Source organism: Triticum dicoccoides, chromosome 3B, assembly GCF_002162155.2.
Source record: "Triticum dicoccoides isolate Atlit2015 ecotype Zavitan chromosome 3B, WEW_v2.0, whole genome shotgun sequence".
Taxonomy (NCBI): Eukaryota; Viridiplantae; Streptophyta; class Magnoliopsida; order Poales; family Poaceae; genus Triticum; species Triticum dicoccoides.
This window is the reverse complement of record NC_041385.1, coordinates 375,192,223-375,210,131: the sequence shown is the minus strand read 5'-3', so window position 1 is coordinate 375,210,131 and position 17,909 is coordinate 375,192,223.

The window sequence follows — 17,909 nt, the reverse complement described above, 5'->3', positions numbered from 1 at the left end:
CTTCGCACACAAGGAAGTGCGTCCGAGCAAAAAAAACAAAACAATTCCCCCCCTGACTGCTGGGACCCACCAGCTACACCTTCGCACGCAAGGAAGTGCGTCCGGGCAAAAGAAAAACAAAATGATTCGCCCCCCTAACTGCTGGGACCCACCAGCTACATCTTCGCACGCAAGGAAGTGCCTGACAGTCGGGACCCACCTGGTCGAAGCGTACGTAGCATTGTCATTCTGGTCACGAACGTGTACGTACATATATACTGATGGATGTAGAGGCGCGCACGTAGCATGTACACGTACGTACAACGGCCAGGGTGCAAGAAAGAAAATACGACCACGCATGTGTACATACGGGCGGGGTCTCGAATGCCTACTCGCGCATATGTATGGCGATGGCTCGTGTACATGGCTGGGTCGGAACGGAGAAACAACATCGTCGTCGTGTTCATGGGGAGGCAACAGAATGTGTCGTGTTCATGGGGAGGCAACGGAATGCGTCGTGTTCATCAAGAGGCAACGGAATGCGTGGGAGCCAACCGACTGGGTCGGAACGGAATGCGTGGTCGTGTTCATCGGGAGGGCTTGGACATAACAGGCGATGGAAACGAGGCCTGGCATACCGCAGAACGGAGGAAACGGACCTCCTACGGTCGAAACGGGGGTCCTGTTGATCGGGAGGGGTGTGGCGTACCGCAAAACGGATGAAACGGACCTCCTATGGTCGAAACGGGGGTCCTATTGACCGGGAGGGGTGTGGCGTACCGCAAAACGGAGGAAACAGACCTCCTACGGCCGAAACGGGGGTCCTGTTGATCGGGAGGGGTGTGGCGTACCGCAAAACTGACGAAACGGACTTGTGTTGGAGCGCTACGGTCGAAATGGGGGTCCTGTTCATCGGGAGGTGCTACGTCTTGAGCTTGCGTTGGTTTTCCTCGAAGAGGAGAGGGTGATGCAGCAAGTGTAGCGTAAGTATTTCCCTCAGTTTTCAGAAGCAAGGTATCAATCCAGTAGGAGGCTCCTCAAAAGTCCCACGCACCTACACAAACAAACTGAGAACTCACAACCAACGCAATAAAGGGGTTGTCAATCCCTTCATGGCCACTTGCAAAAGTGAGATCTAATAAAGATAGTATGATAAGATAAATATATTTTTGGTATTTTATAATATAGATGCAAAAAGTAAAGATGCAAATAAAAGTAGATTGAAAGCAAATATGATAAGAGATAGACCCGAGGGCCACAGGTTTCACTAGTTGCTTCTCTCAAGATAGCATAAGTATTACGGTGGGTGAACAAATTACTGTCGAGCAATTGATAGAAAAGCGCATAGTTATGAGATTATCTAGGCATGATCATTTATATAGGCATCACGTCCATAACAAGTAGACCGACTCCTGCCTGCATCTACTACTATTACTCCACACATCGACCAACTTCTGCCTGCATCTACTACTATTACTCCACACATCGACCGACTCCTGCCTGCATCTAGAGTATTAAGTTCATAAGAACAGAGTAATGCATTAAGCAAGATGACATGATGTAGAGGGAGAAACACATGCAATATGATATTGGCAACAATACACTACGTGCCTTGCAACCCTTTCTGTCACTGGGTAAGGACACCGCAAGATTGAACCCAAAGCTAAGCACTTCTCCCATGGCAAGAAAGACCAATCTAGTAGGCCAAACCAAACTGATAATTCAAAGAGATTTGCAAAGATAACTCAATCATACATAAAAGAATTCAGAGAAGATTCAAATATTATTCATAGATAAACTTGATCATAAACCCACAATTCATCGGATCTCGACAAACACACCGCAAAAAGAGTTTACATCGAATAGATCCCCACAAGATAGGGGGAGAACATTGTATTGAGATCCAAAAAGAGAGAAGAAGCCATCTAGCTAATAATTATGGACCCGTAGGTCTGTGGTAAACTACTCACAACTCATCGGAGGGGCAAGTATGTTGATGTAGAATCCCTCCGTGGTTGATTCCCCCTCCGATAGAGTGCCGACGAAGGCTCCAAGATGAGATCTCGCGGTTACAGAAGGTTACGGTGGTGGAAATTGTGTTTCGTGGTGCCCCTGGATGTTTTCGGGGTACATAGGTATATATAGGAGGAAGAAGTACGTCAGTGGCCACCGGAGGGGCCCACGAGACAGGGGGGCGCGCCCTATAGGGGGGGGGGCGACCCCCTATCTCGTGGGGCCCTCGGAAGCTTCTTGACTTGCACTCCAAGCTCTCCGGATCACGTTCGTTCCAAAAATCATGCTCTCGAAGGTTTCATTCTGTTTGATATTCCTTTTCTTCGAAATACTGAAATAGGCAAAAAAACAGCAATATGGGCTGGGCCTCCGGTTAGTAGGTTAGTCCCAAAAATGATATAAATGTGTAAAATAAATCCCATAAACATCCAAAAGGGGTAATATAATAGCATGGAACAATCAAAAGTTATAGATACGTTGGAGACGTATCAAGCATCCCCAAGCTTAATTCCTGCTCGTCCTCGAGTAGGTAAATGATTAAAAAAAGAATATTTTGATGTGGAATGCTACCTAGCATAATTCATAATGTAATTTTCTTTATTGTGGCATGAATGTTCAGATCCAAATGAATACAAAATAAAAGTTCATATTGATAAAAGAAATAGTAACACTTCAAGCATACTAATCAAAGTAATCATGTCTTCTCAAAATAACATGGCAAAAGAAAGTTCATCCCTACCAAATCATATAGTTAGGCTATGCTTGATTTTCGTCACACAAAGATGTTCCCAACTTCTATACCCCCGATGACAAGCCAAGAAATTGTTCCATACTTAAATAATCTCAAACATTTTCAACCTTCACGCAATACATGAGCGTGAGCCATGGATATAGCACTATGGGTGGAATAGAATATGATGATGGGGATTGTGTGGAGAAGACAAAAAGGAGAGAGTCTCACATTGACGAGGATAATCACGGGCTATGGAGATGCCCATCAATTGATGTCAACATGAGGAGTAGGGATTGCCATGCAACGGATGCACTAGAGCTAAAAATGAATGCTCAACAAAAGAAAACTAGTGGGTGTGCATCCAACTTGCTTGCTCACGAAGACCTAGGGCATTTGAGGAAGCCCATCATAGGAATATACAAGCCAAGTTCTATAATAAAAAATTCCCACTAGTATGAAAAAGACAACTTATGAGACTCACTATATGAAAAACATGGTGCTACTTTGAAGCACAATATATGAGGCTCACTACATGAAGAACAAGGTGCTACTTTGAAGCACAAGTGTGGAAAAAGAGATAGTAACATTGCCCTTTTTATTTATTTCCTTTTTTTTCTTTTCCTTTTTTTGGGCCTTTCTTTTTTTCGTTTTGGCCTTTCTTCTTGTTTTCTTTTTTTTCTTTGGGCAATGTGCTAATAATGATGATCATCACACTTCTATTGATTACAACATAAGAATTACAAATCGAAACTAGAACAAGATATGACTCTATATGAATGCCTCCGGCGGTGTACCGGGATGGTGCAATGAATCAAGAGTGACATGTATGAAAAATAATGCATTGTGGCTTTGCCACAAATACGATGTCAACTACATGATCATGCAATGGCAATATGACAAAAGTAAAGTATGTCTTGATGAACGAAACGGTGGAAAGTTGCATGGCAATATATCTCGGAATGGCTATGGAAATTCCATAATAGGTAGGTATGGTGGCTGTTTTGAGGAAGATATAAGGAGGTTTATGTCTGATAGAGCGTATCGTATCATGGGGTTTGGATGCACCGGCGAAGTTTGCACCAATTCTCAAGGTGAGAAAGGGCAATGCACGATACCGAAGAGGCTAGCAAAGGCGGAAAGGTAAAAGTGCGTATAATCCATGGACTCAACATTAGTCAAAAGAACTCATATACTTATTGCAAAAATTTAGAAGTCATCAAAAACCAAGTACTACGCGCATGCTCCTAGGGGGATAGATTGGTAGGAAAAGATCATCGCTCGTCCCCGACCGCCACTCATAAGGATGCACAAGCCAAGTACACTTCATGTTTCAAATTTGTTACACAACTTTAACCATACGTGCATGCTATGGAACTTGCTAACTTCAACACAAGCATTCTTTGAATTCATAATCACCCAACTAGCATGACTTTAATATCACTACCTCCATATCGCAAAACAATTATCAAGTATCAAATTGATCATAGCATCCAATTCACTTCCTATGATAGTTTTTATTATAGCCAACTTGGATGCTTACCATTCTAGGACCAACTTTATGATAATAGCAAATACCATGCTGTTCTAAAAGACTCTCAAAATAATATAAGTGAAGCATGAGAGACTAGCAATTTCTTTAAAATTAAGACACCACCGTGCTCTAAAAGATATAAGTGAAGCACTAGAGCAAAAACTATCAAGCTCAAAAGATATAAGTGAAGCACATAGAGTATTCTAGCAAATTCTAATCAAATAGGCTTCTCCCAAAAGGTGTGTACAGCAAGGATGATTGTGGTAAACTAAAAAGCAAAGACTAATATAATACACGACGCTCCAAGCAAAACACATATCATGTGGCGAATAAAAATATAGCTCCAAGTAAAGTTACCAATGAACGAAGACGAAAGAGGGGATGCCTTCCCGGGGCATCCCCAAGCTTAGGCTTTTGTCTATTATTCAATATCTTGGGGTGCCATGGGCATCCCCAAGCTTATGCTCTTGTCACTCCTTATTCCATAGTCCATAAAAGCTTTACCCAAAACTTGAAAACTTCACAACACAAAACTCAACAGGAAATCTTATAAGCTCCGTTAGTGAAAGAAAACAAAACCACCACATAAGGTACTGCCATGAACTCATTCTTTATTTAATTTGGTGTTAAACCTACTGTATTACAACTTCTTTATGGTTCATAGACTGAATTACTAGCAATAGATGCATTGAAATAAGCAAACAACACACGAAAAACAGAATCTGTCAAAAACATAACAGTCTGTAGCAATATGTAACTAACGCAAACTTCTGGAACTCTAAAAATCCTAGAAAAATAGGAAGTCCTGGACAATTTGTTTATTGAACAGTAGAAAAAATAATCAACGCAAAAGCACGTTCCTGTGATTTAACAAAATTATATTAATGCGCGCGAAGTTTCTGTTTTTCAGCATAATCAAATCAACTATCATCGTAGGTTATCCTATAGGTTCTACTTGGCACAAACACTAATTAAAAGATAAAAACACATCTAAACAGAAGGTAGATGCAAGATTTATTACGAAACAGGAGCAAAAACAAAATACATAAAGAAAATTGGGTTGCCTCCCAACTAGCGCTATCGTTTAACGCCCCTAGCTAGGCATAAAAGCAAGGATAGATCTAACGAGTGCCTTCTTTGGCACTAAATTCATAAGTGGCACGCATGATAGATTCATAAGGTGATTTGACTTTCTTTCTTGGAAAGTGCTCCATGCCTTTCTTTAATGGAAATTGGAATCTGATATTCCCTTCCTTCATATCAATAATCGCACCAATCGTTGTAAGGAAAGGTCTACCAAGAATAATAGGGCAAGAAAGATTGCAATCTATATCAAGAACAATAAAAATCTACGGGCACCAAATTTCTATTTGCAACAATAAGAACATCATTGATCCTTACCATAGGTTTTTTAATGGTGGAATCTGCAAGGTGCAAGTTTAAAGAGCAATCATCAAGATCATGGAAACCTAGAATATCACAAAGTTTTCAAAATTGTGGAAACACTAGCATCCAAATCACACAAAGCAAAACACTCATAATCTTTAATTCTAATCTTTATAGTAGGTTCCCACTCATCATTAAGTTTTCTAGGTGTAGAAACTTCCAAATTAAGTTTTTCATCATAAGATTGCATCAAGGCATCAACGATATGTTTGGTAAAAGCTTTATTTTGACTATAAGCATGAGGAGAATTAACAATGGATTGAAACAAGGAAATACACCCTTTTAAGGAACAATTATCATAATCAAATTCCTTGAAATCTGAGATAGAAGGTTCAATATTATTAGAAGTTGAGGATTCTCCAATCTCACTTTTACCAAATTTAACATTAAGATCTAAAGACTCCAAATTCTTGGGACGCCTTCTAGGCAAAGTTGATTCATCATCAGTCCCATAATCATCAAAATTCATATTGCAAAACATAGATCTAATCGGAGACGCATCAATAACTGTAAGATCCTCATCATTATTTTCATGTAATTTTTTTGGTTTAGCGGCCATCTTATTGACTAAGGTGGCTTGCTTGTCAAATTTTTGGCTATAGCATTTTCAAGCCGAGTAATTTGAGCGTTAACACCATAGAATTCTTTATTCATATCATCAAGCTCTTTATTCATAAACCCCAAAAAACTCTTTTGTTCCTTAAGCTCTTTTCTAAAGAAATTATTATGCTCAAATTGAAAATTCATAAAGCTTCTAATATTTGATTCAATCTCATCCATCCTTCTGAGAAGGTGGTCAGGACCCTTAGGCGCGGCCATAAGGTCAAACAAGCAGACAAGCACACAAAAGAAGGCAAGCGAAAAGAGAGGAGGAGATTGGGAAAGCGAGGGCGAACAAAACGGCAAGGGTGAAGTGGGGGAGAGGAAAACGAGAGGCAAATGGCAAATAATGTAAATGCGAGGGAGATGGGTTTGTGATGGGTACTTGGTATGTCTTGACTTGAGCGAAGACCTCCCCGGCAACGGCGCCAGAAATCCTTCTTGCTACGTCTTGAGCTTGCGTTGGTTTTCCTCGAAGAGGAGAGGGTGATGCAGCAAGTGTAGCGTAAGTATTTCCCTCAGTTTTGAGAACCAAGGTATCAATCCAGTAGGAGGCTCCTCAAAAGTCCCACGCACCTACACAAACAAACTGAGAACTCGCAACAACGCAATAAAGGGGTTGTCAATCCCTTCACGGCCACTTGCGAAAATGAGATCTAATAAAGATAGTATGATAAGATAAATATATTTTTGGTATTTTATAAAATAGATGCAAAAAGTAAAGATGCAAATAAAAGTAGATTGAAAGCAAATATGATAAGAGATAGACCCGGGGGCCATAGGTTTCACTAGTGGCTTCTCTCAAGATAGCACAAGTATTACGGTGGGTGAACAAATTACTATCGAGCAATTGATAGAAAAGCGCATAGTTATGAGATTATCTAGGCATGATCATGTATATAGGCATCACGTCCATAACAAGTAGACCGACTCCTGCCTGCATCTACTACTATTACTCCACACATCGACTGACTCCTGCCTGCATCTAGAGTATTAAGTTCATAAGAACAGAGTAACACATTAAGCAAGATGACATGATGTAGATGGATAAACACATGCAATATGATATAAACCCCATCTTGTTGTCCTCGATGGCAACAATACAATATGTGCCTTGCAACCCTTTCTGTCACTGGGTAAGGACACTGCAAGATTGAACCCAAAGCTAAGCACTTCTCCCATGGCAAGAAAGACCAATCTAGTAGGCCAAACCAAACTGATAATTCGAAGAGACTTGCAAAGATAACTCAATCATACATAAAAGAATTCAGAGAAGATTCAAATATTATTCATAGATAAACTTGATCATAAACCCACAATTCATCGGATCTCGACAAACACACCGCAAAAAGAGTTTACATCGAATAGATCTCCACAAGAGAGGGGGAGAACATTGTATTGAGATCCAAAAAGAGAGAAGAAGCCATCTAGCTAATAACTATGGACCCGTAGGTCTGTGGTAAACTAACACAACTCATCGGAGGGGCAAGGATGTTGATGTAGAATCCCTCCGTGGTTGATTCCCCCTCCGGCAGAGTGCCGACGAAGGCTCCAAGATGATATCTCGTGGATACAGAAGGTTACGGCGGTGGAAATTGTGTTTCGTGGTGCCCCTGGATGTTTTCGGGGTACGTAGGTATATATAGGAGGAAGAAGTACATAAGTGGCTGCCCGAGGGGCCCACGAGACAGGGGGCGCGCCCTACAGGGGGGGGCGGCCCCCTATCTCGTGGGGCCCTCGGAAGCTTCTTGACTTGCACTGCAAGCTCTCCGGATCACGTTCGTTCCAAAAATCACGCCCCCGAAGGTTTCATTCCGTTTGGACTCCGTTTGATATTCCTTTTCTTCGAAATACTGAAATAGGCAAAAAAACAGCAATATGGGCTGGGCCTCCGGTTAGTAGGTTAGTCCCAAAAATGATATAAATGTGTAAAATAAGGCCCATAAACATCCAAAAGGGGTAATATAATAGCATGGAACAATCAAAAATTATAGATACGTTGGAGACGTATCAGGAGGGGTCTGGCGTACCGCAAAACGGGACTCCACGGGATACTGTTCATCTCCACCGTCGACCTCCTCCAGCCTCCACGGGCTACCATCGACCTCCTCCAGCCTCCACGGGCTCCTGTTCATCCAGCCTCCACCATGCACTACTCCATCGGCTACTGTTCAACCACCCCTCCACGGGCACCCCTCCACCGTTTACTGTTCATCCAGCCCTCCACACCACGGCGTCCTGTTCAACCACCCCTCCACGGGCACCCCTCCACCATCTACTGTTCATCCAGCCATCCACACCACAGGGTCCTGTTCATCCAGAGGCAACACCACCACTCACTGTCCATCCACCCCCCCGCAACGCTCACTGTTCATCCAATCGATCGGCTTCAGTTAGCAGCAGTAGCGAAGGAATCGCTCGATCGGGTTCAGTTAACAGCCATCGATCGATCGCTCGGGTTCAGTAACATGTAGCCTGCAGTGCAACCACTCCGGTTCAGTTAGAGCCCAACGCCTCGCCCGGGTTCAGTTAGAGCCAACGCCTCGCACACATGCGCGTACGTGTACGAGAGAAACACGCATCGCTCGGCCCCCAACCTCCCACCATAACCGGGAACTCCCCGAAATTTTCCCCGCCCTCACTTCTACCATGGTTTTTTATGTCATGGACGGCCCAAAGAATGTCATGCAGCTACGTCTCCGGCCCGCCCAGGACGAAAATCCCATTTTCTGTCATGATTTTTTGTCATAGAAGTAGGAGCCCACCACATCTATGATGATACCGGGTTTTGTCACAATTACCGTCATAGAAGTGTCATATGTATGACAGAAAAAAGTTTCATTCGGCCCAAAATGTCACGGATGTGTCTTTTTTTGTAGTGATAGGATCAAGAACTCACATATATTCATGAACACATAATAGGTTCAGATCTAAAATCATGACACTCGGGGCCTAGTGACAAGCATTAAGCATAGCAAAGTCATAGCAACATCAATCACAGAACATAGTGGATACTAGGGATCAAACCCTAACAAAACTAACTTCATTACATGGTAAATCTCATCCAACCCATCACCATCCAGCAAGCCTACGATGGAATTACTCACGCACGACGGTGAGCATCATGAAATTGGTGATGGAGGATGGTTGATGATGACGACGGCGACGAATCCCCCTCTTCCGAGCCCCGAACGGACTCCACACCATCCCTCCCGAGAGAGATTAGGGCTTGGCAGCGGCTCCGTATCGTAAAACGCAATGAAACTTTCTCTATGATTTTTTCTCCGCGAAAGCAAATATATAGAGTTGGAGTTGAGGTCGGTGGAGCTCCAGGGGGCCCACAAGGCCGGGGGGCGCGCCCAGGGGGAGGGGGCGCTCCCCCCACCCTCGTGGATAGGGTGTGGGCCCCCTGGCCTTGATTCCTTCGCTAGTATTTTTTATATTTTCCAAAAGTAATCTCCGTGGATTTTCAAGTCATTCCGAGAACTTTTGTTTTCTGCACAAAAATAACACCATGGCAGTTCTGCTGAAAACAGCGTCCGTCCGGGTTAGTTTCATTCAAATCATGCAAGTTAGAGTCCAAAACAAGGGCAAAAGTGTTTGGAAAAGTAGATACGTTGGAGACGTATCAACTCCCCCAAGCTTAAACCTTTGCTTGTCCTCTAGCAATTCAGTTGATAAACTGAAAGTGATAAAGAAAAACTTTTACAAACTCTGTTTGCTCTTGTTGTTGCAAATATGTAAAGCCAGCATTCAAGTTTTCAGCAAAGATTATGAACTAACCATGTTCACAATAACACTTAGGTCTCATGTTTACTCATATCAATGGCATAATCAACTAGCGAGTAATAATATGACACCACTTTCTCAAAACAATCATAATATGATATAACAAGATGGTATCTCGCTAGACCTTTCTGAAACCGCAAAACATAAATGCAGAGCACCTTTAAAGATCAAGGACTGACTAAACATTGTAATTCATGGTAAAAGAGATCCATTCAAGTCATACCCAATAAAAACTAATAGTAATACATGCAAATGACAATGTGCCCTCCAGCGGGTGCTTTTTAATAAGAGGGTGATGACTCAACATAAAAGTAAATAGATAGGCCCTTCGCAGAGGGAATCAGGGATTTGTAGAGGTGCCAGAGCTCGATTTTAAAATAGAGATGAATAGCATTGTGAGCGGTATACTTTCACTGTCAACGCAACAACTATGAGATCTCGATGTCTTCCATGCTACATACATTATAGGTGGTTCCCAAACAGAATGGTAAAGTTTATACTCCCCCACCACCAACAAGCATCAATCCATGGCTTGCTCGAAACAACGAGTGCCTCCAATTAGCAACAACCCTAGGGGAGTTTTGTCTAATTATTTTGATTTGCTTTGATCTTTTTGATCATGGGACTGGGCATCCCGGTTACCAGCCATTTTCTCGTGGATGAGGAGCGGAGTCCACTCCTCTTGAGAATAACCCACCTAGCATGGAAGATACAGACAACCCTAGTTGAAACATGAGCTGCTCAACCATACAAAACAGAATTTCATTTGAAGGTTTGGAGTTTGGCACATACAAATTTACTTGGAACGGCAGGTAAATACCGCATATAGGAAGGTATGGTGGACTCATATGAATAACTTTGGGGTTTATGGAGCTTGGATGCACAAGCAGTATTCCCTCTTAGTACAAGTGAAGGCTAGCAAAAGACTGGGAAGCGAACAACTGAGAGAGCGACAACAGTCATGAACATGCATTAAAATTAATCAACATTGAGTGCAAGCATGAGTAGGATATAATCCACCATGAACATAAATATCGTGAAGGCTAGGTTGATTTGTTTCAACTACATGCGTGAACATGTGCCAAGTCAAGTCACTCAAACCATTCAAAGGAGGATACCACCCTATCATACCACATCACAACCATTTTAATAGCATGTTGGAATGCAAGGTAAACCATTATAAGCTCCTAGCTAATTAAGCATGGCATAAGCAACTATAATCTCTAATTGTCATTGCAAACATGTTTATTCATAATAGGCTGAATCAGGAATGATGAACTCATCATATTTACAAAAAGAAAAGAGGTCGAGTTCATACCAGCTTCTCTCATCTCAATCAGTCCATCATATATCTTCATTATTGCCTTTCACTTGCACGACCGAATGGCGTGGATAATAATAATAGTGCACGTGCATTGGACTAAGCTGGAATCTGCAAGCATTCAATTCAAGAGAGAAGACAAACTAATATGGGCTCTAAGTTAAATCAACAATCATGCATATAAGAGCCACTAAGCATTTTTCATTAAGGTCTTCTCCTCTCGACCCCCAAAGGAAAGAAAATAAAATAAAACTATTAACACGAGAAAGCTCCCAACAAGCAAAAGAAGAACGAGAAATATTTTTGGGTTTTGTTTTTAATTACTACTACAAGCATGGAAATTAAACTAACTATTTTTTCTTAAGGTTTATCAAACACACAAGAAGAAAGCTAGAAAAAGAAATTAAACTAGCATGGATAGTACAATGAAAAAGTATGGGAACCGACAACTAGAGTGAGTGTGTGAACATGAATGTAATGTCGGTGAGGAATACGTACTCCCCCAAGCTTAGGCTTTTGGCCTAAGTTGGTCTATGCCCAAGGACCGCGGCTACTCTCCCCGGTGTACCGAGGAGTGTCATTTGGATACCACTGGCTGGCGATCTCCCCCGGATCCCACTGATAACAGGATGTACAATAAGGGTCCAGTGGCGGTTCCAGCTCAGGCTCTGGAGCTGATGTCTGGCCTCGGTGCACGTACACGGCCGACGGCAAGACGAGGTAAGGGCCTGCAGTTAAATCAAACAAGGAAGGCGCAGGTAGGGTAATAATCTCGTTGTGTTTCTTATTAAATCTCAGGTTATACAGAAGCATCTTATCATCATTGTCAACAATAAACTCATGCGCTACCATGCTCCTGTAATCTAAAAAGGTAGGGGGCAGCAGTGTCTCCACTTTCTCATAATGCCTAATAGGTATCTCGAAATGTCTAGCAAAGCATGCAACATAGATACCTCCAAAGATGGGGCCCTTGGTACGGTTCAGGCTTAATCGTTTAGCAATAACGGCACCCATACTAAAAGAGTTATCACCAAATAAGGCATGGAACCGAATAATAATATTAGGAACACTGAGGTTTCCACAGTTTCCGCGACCAATTAAGCATCGACTAGCAAATATGGCAAAGTAGCGTAAAACAGGAAAATGTATGCTAGTTATTCTTGCATCGAAAACCTTCGTTAATTCCCCCACAGTAATAGTATCAATAAAACCATCCACATCTTTATGATGTGGTTCATCTAAGCTGCCCTCAAAGGGTATTCTACAAACCGCACAAAAATTACGTAATGATATTTCCTTAGCCTCATCATATAAATGAAAAGATACTGAAGGAGGTGAACTCTTAGGATAATAATAAAAGCTTTGCATGAACGAAACCTCCTATAAAAACCGGCATGACCAAGGAAACTTCTTATACCTTTTATGTCCTTGGGACATGGCATCTTTTCAATATCATCAACTTTGGCTTTGTCAACTTCAATACCTCTCTCGGAAATCTTATGTCCCAAGACAATGCCTTCATTAACCATAAGTGACACTTTTCCCAATTCAGGACGAGACTAGTGTCTTTGCATCTCTGCAAAACTCGATCAAGGTTGCTCAAAAAATCATCAAAAGAGGATCCATAAACAAATAAGTCATCCATGAATACCTCACAAATCTTTTCATAAAAATCAGAGAATATAGCCATCATGCATCTTTGAAAGGTAGCAGGTGCATTACATAAACCAAAAGGCCTATGTCTATAAGACAAAGTACCGAAAGGGCAAGTAAAAGTAGTTTTTGATTGATCCCCCACTGACACAAATATTTGAGAGAAGCCAGAATAACCATCTACAAAGCATAAATGTGTGTGTTTGGATAGTCTTTCTAGCATTTGATCAATAAAAGGTAAAGGGTAATGATCTTTCTTAGTAGCTTTATTTAATTTACAGAAATCAATTACCATCCTATAACCTGTAATAATTTTTTGCGGGATCAATTCATATTTATAATTAGGAACAATGGTAATACCTCCCTTTTTAGGAACACAATGGATAGGGGTTACCCAATCACTATCAGCAACGGGATAAATTATACCTGCCTCAAGGAGCTTTAGTATCTCCTTTCTTACCACTTCTTTCATCTTGGGGTTCAGTCGCCGTCAAGGATCTCTAACTGGTTTGGCATCTTTCTCCACTGTAATTTTGTGTTGGCATAACGTGGGACTAATGCCCTTAAGATTATCCAGAGTATATCCAATAGCAGCTCGGTGCTTCTTCAGAGTTTTCAATAATCTTTCTTCTTCTTGCTCTGAAAGGTTAGCACTAATAACAACAGGATATATTTTCTTTTCATCAAGATAAGCATACCTAAGATTATCATGTAATGGTTTGAGTTCAAACACAGGATCACCCTTGGGTGGAGGGGGATCCCCAAGAATTTCAACGGGAAGGTTATGTTTCAACACAGGTTCTTGTTTAAGGAACACTTCATCTATTTCCCTTCTTTCCTTCATAAACATATCATTTTCATGGTCTAGCAAATATTGTTCTAACGGATCAGTAGGAGGCACGACAATGGAAGCAAGACCAATAATCTCATCTTTACTAGGTGATTCTCTATCACGAGGTTGTCTACAAAACTTAGCAAAATTAAATTCATGAGACACACCCTGTAAGCCAATTATAACTGTATCCTTTTCACAATCAATCTTAGCACTAGCTGTATTCAAGAAGGGTCTACCAAAAATAATGGAACAAAAATCATCTTGTGGGGAACCAAGAATAAGAAAATCAGCAGGATATTTAACCTTCCCACACAAGACTTCAACATCTCGAACAATCCCAACTGGTTTAATGGCATCCCTATTAGCAAGCTTAATAGTAACATCAATGTCTTCTAATTCAACGGGTGCAATGTCATGTATAATTTCTTTATATAAGGTATAACATATTGCACTAGCACTAGCACCCATATCACATAAACCATGATAACAATGATCTCCTATTTTAACAGAAATAACATGCATGCCTATGACAGGTCTATGTATCTTAGTATCTGGTCTAGCAATATTAGCAGTCTCATCATACAAATAAATAACATGCCCATCTAAATCATCATCCAAGAGATCTTTAATCATAGCAATACTAGGTTCAACTTTGATTTGCTCAGGAGGTGTATAAGTCCTAGTATTACTCTTACGAACAACAGTCGAAGTTTTAGCATGATCCTTTATCCTAACAGGAAAAGGAGGTTTCTCAACATACGTAGTAGGAACAATAGGATCACTATAGGTGACAGTCTTTTCTTCAACTGTAATAGGTGCAACTACTTTTACTTCAATGGGAGGATTATATTTAAACCACTTCTCTTTAGGGAGATCAACATGAGTAGCAAAATATTCACAGAAAGAAGCTACTATCTCAGAGTCAAGTCCATACTTAGCGCTAAATCCACAAAAAGCATCGGCATCCATAAAAGATTTAACACAATCGAACTTAGGTGTCATACCTGACTCCTTATCATCGTCGGAACCCCAATATTCAGAGTTGCGTTTAATTCTTTCCAATAAGTCCCATTTGAAATCAATAGTCTTCAGCATATAAGAACCAGCACAGGAAGTATCAAGCAGGTTGTGATCATTAAGAGACAGCCAAGCATAAATATTTTGAATAATCATTTCCCGGGAGAGCTCATGATTGGGGCATGAATATAACATTGACTTAAGCCTCCCCCAAGCTTGAGCGATGCTTTCTCCTTCGCGAGGCCAGCAATTATATATGTAATTACGATCACGATGAACAAGATGCATAGGATAGAACTTCTGGTGAAATTCCAACTTCAATCGCTTATAATTCCAAGATCTCATATCATCACATAGCCTATACCATGTCAATGCATCTCCCTTCAGAGATAAAGGGAAGACCTTCCTTTTGACAACATCATCGGGAATACCTACAAGCTTAAATAATCCACAAACTTCATCCACAAAGATAAGGTGTAAATCGGGATGCAATGTTCCATCTCCTGCAAATGGATTAGCTAGCAGTTTCTCTATCATACCCGAAGGAATCTCAAAGTAAATATTTTCAAAAAGTTTACTAGGTCGAGGAGAAACTCTTTGCTCTTCTGGTCGGGGTGAAGATACCACGAACAAGCCCCTCAAAGGATTAGTTTCCATAGTGACATGTAACAGAAAATTTCAGCACACTATATAAATGTTTTCTTACCAAGTTCCACTCACCAATAGCGCTACATTCCCCGGCAACGTCGCCAGAAAAGAGTCTTGATGACCCACAAGTGTAGGGGATCTATCATAGTCCTTTCAATAAGTAAGAGTGTTGAACCCAACGAGGAGCAGAAGGAAATGATAAGCGGTTTTCAGTAAGGTTTTCTCTGCAAGCACTGAAATTGTAGGTGATAGATAGTTTTGTGATAAAATAAATTGTAATGAGTGACAACTAAATAAAGTAAATAAAGTGCATCAAGGTGTCCCAATCCTTTATGTAGCAAAGGATAAGCCTGGACAATTTCTTATAATGAGAAAGGAGCTCCCGAGGACACATGGGAATTATCGTCAAGCTAGTTTTCATCACGTTCATATGATTCGCGTTCGGTACTTTGATAATTTGATATGTGGGTGGACCGGTGCTTGGGTACTGCCCTTACTTGGACAAGCATCCCACTTATGATTAACCCCTATTGCAAGCATCCGCAACTACAAAAGAAGTATTAAGGTAAAGCTAAACACATCATTAAACATATGGATCCAAATCAGCCCCTAACGAAGCAACACATAAACTAGGGTTTAAGCTTCTGTCACTCTAGCAACCCATCATCTACTTATTACTTCCCTATGCCTTACTCTAGACCCAAATAATGGTGAAGTGTCATGTAGTCGACGTTCACATAACACCACTAAAGGAAAAGACAACATACATCTCATCAAAATATCAAGCGAATACCAAATTCACATGACTACTAATAACAAGACTTCACCCATGTCCTCAGGAACAAACGTAACTACTCACAAAGCATATTAATGTTCATAATTAGAGGAGTAATAATATGCATTAAGGATCTGAACATATGATCTTCCACCAAGTAAACCAATTAGCATCAACTACAAGGAGTAATTAACACTACTAGCAACCCACATGTACCAATTTGTGGTTTGGATACAAGATTGGATACAAGAGATGAACTAGGGTTTTGAGAGGAGATGGTGCTGATGAAGATGTTGATGGAGAATGACCCCCTCCCGGTGAGAGGATCGTTGGTGCTGACGATGGTGATGATTTCCCCCTCCCGGAGGGAAGTGTCCCCGGCAGAACAGCTCCGCCAGAGCCCTAGATTGGTTCCGCCAAGGTTCCGCTTTGTGGCGTCGGAGTTTGATCCCGTAAGCTTGCCCACGATTTTTTCCAGGGTAAAAGCCCTCATATAGCAGAAGATGGACACCGGGGGTCCACCAGGGGGCCCAGGAGACGGGGGCGCGCGCCCAGTAGGGGTGGGCGTGCCCCACCCTCCTGGACAGGGTGTGGGCCCCCTGATGTATTTCTTCCGCTCAATAATTCTTATTAATTCCAAAAATAGGTTTCGTGGAGTTTCATGTTTTTTGGAGCAGTGCAGAATAGGTTTCCAATGTTTGCTCCTTTTCCAGCCAGAATTCCAGCTGCCGACATTCCCCCTCTTCATGGTAAACCTTCTTAAATAAGAGAGAATAGCCATAAGTATTGAGATATAATGTGTAATAACAGCCCATAATGCAATAAATATTGATATAAAAGCATGATGCAAAATGGACGTATCAGAGCTGACCCCAAAGGCGTCTATCCCCGACTCGCTTGCTCGCGAACCAAGGCCTTTGGAGCCCCCGGTCCTATCTGTTGTTGCTTCTCTGCTAGTCTTGGTGCCAGCAGCGCCTCTTCTTCCATCGACCACGCCGCCGGGCCGTGGTGCTTCCGCCACATCTGGAGCCCTAGAGGAGGCCCTCTCCGCGCTGGACCAGAGGGTCCGGACCAGTGCAGGGCGTCGGGGCACCTAGAGGTGCTCTCGGGGTGGCTCCAGGCCGATGCATCTGTCCGGACGGCCTGGGGTCAAGCCGTGGCATCCACGGAGGAGGGCCAGAGGGTGGACAGCTTAGCCGCGGCTGAACGTGACATGGCACTGAAGGAAGCCAAGGACACGCAGGAGCGATGCCGTGCGGTGGAGGCCGAACTAAATACCCTCCAGTATTAGCAGGCCACCCAGGCCAATCAGCTCAAGGTGTGGGAGGAGGAGCTGAAGGCCCAGGAGGCTGCAATTGCCGACCGCAACGCTGAGTTGGAGTAGGCAGCCCAGGAGCAGGCCACGGAGCGCAACCGCCTGGAGAAGTTGAAGGAGGAGGTTTAGGCGGCCTATGCGTCCCTAAAGCTTGTCTTCGACGAGAAGGCTCGGTTGGAGGCCAAGGAAAAGCTCCTCGCCAAGGCTGAGGAAGCAGCCACCATGGAATGCGGGACCTTTGTCTCTTTTGAGGC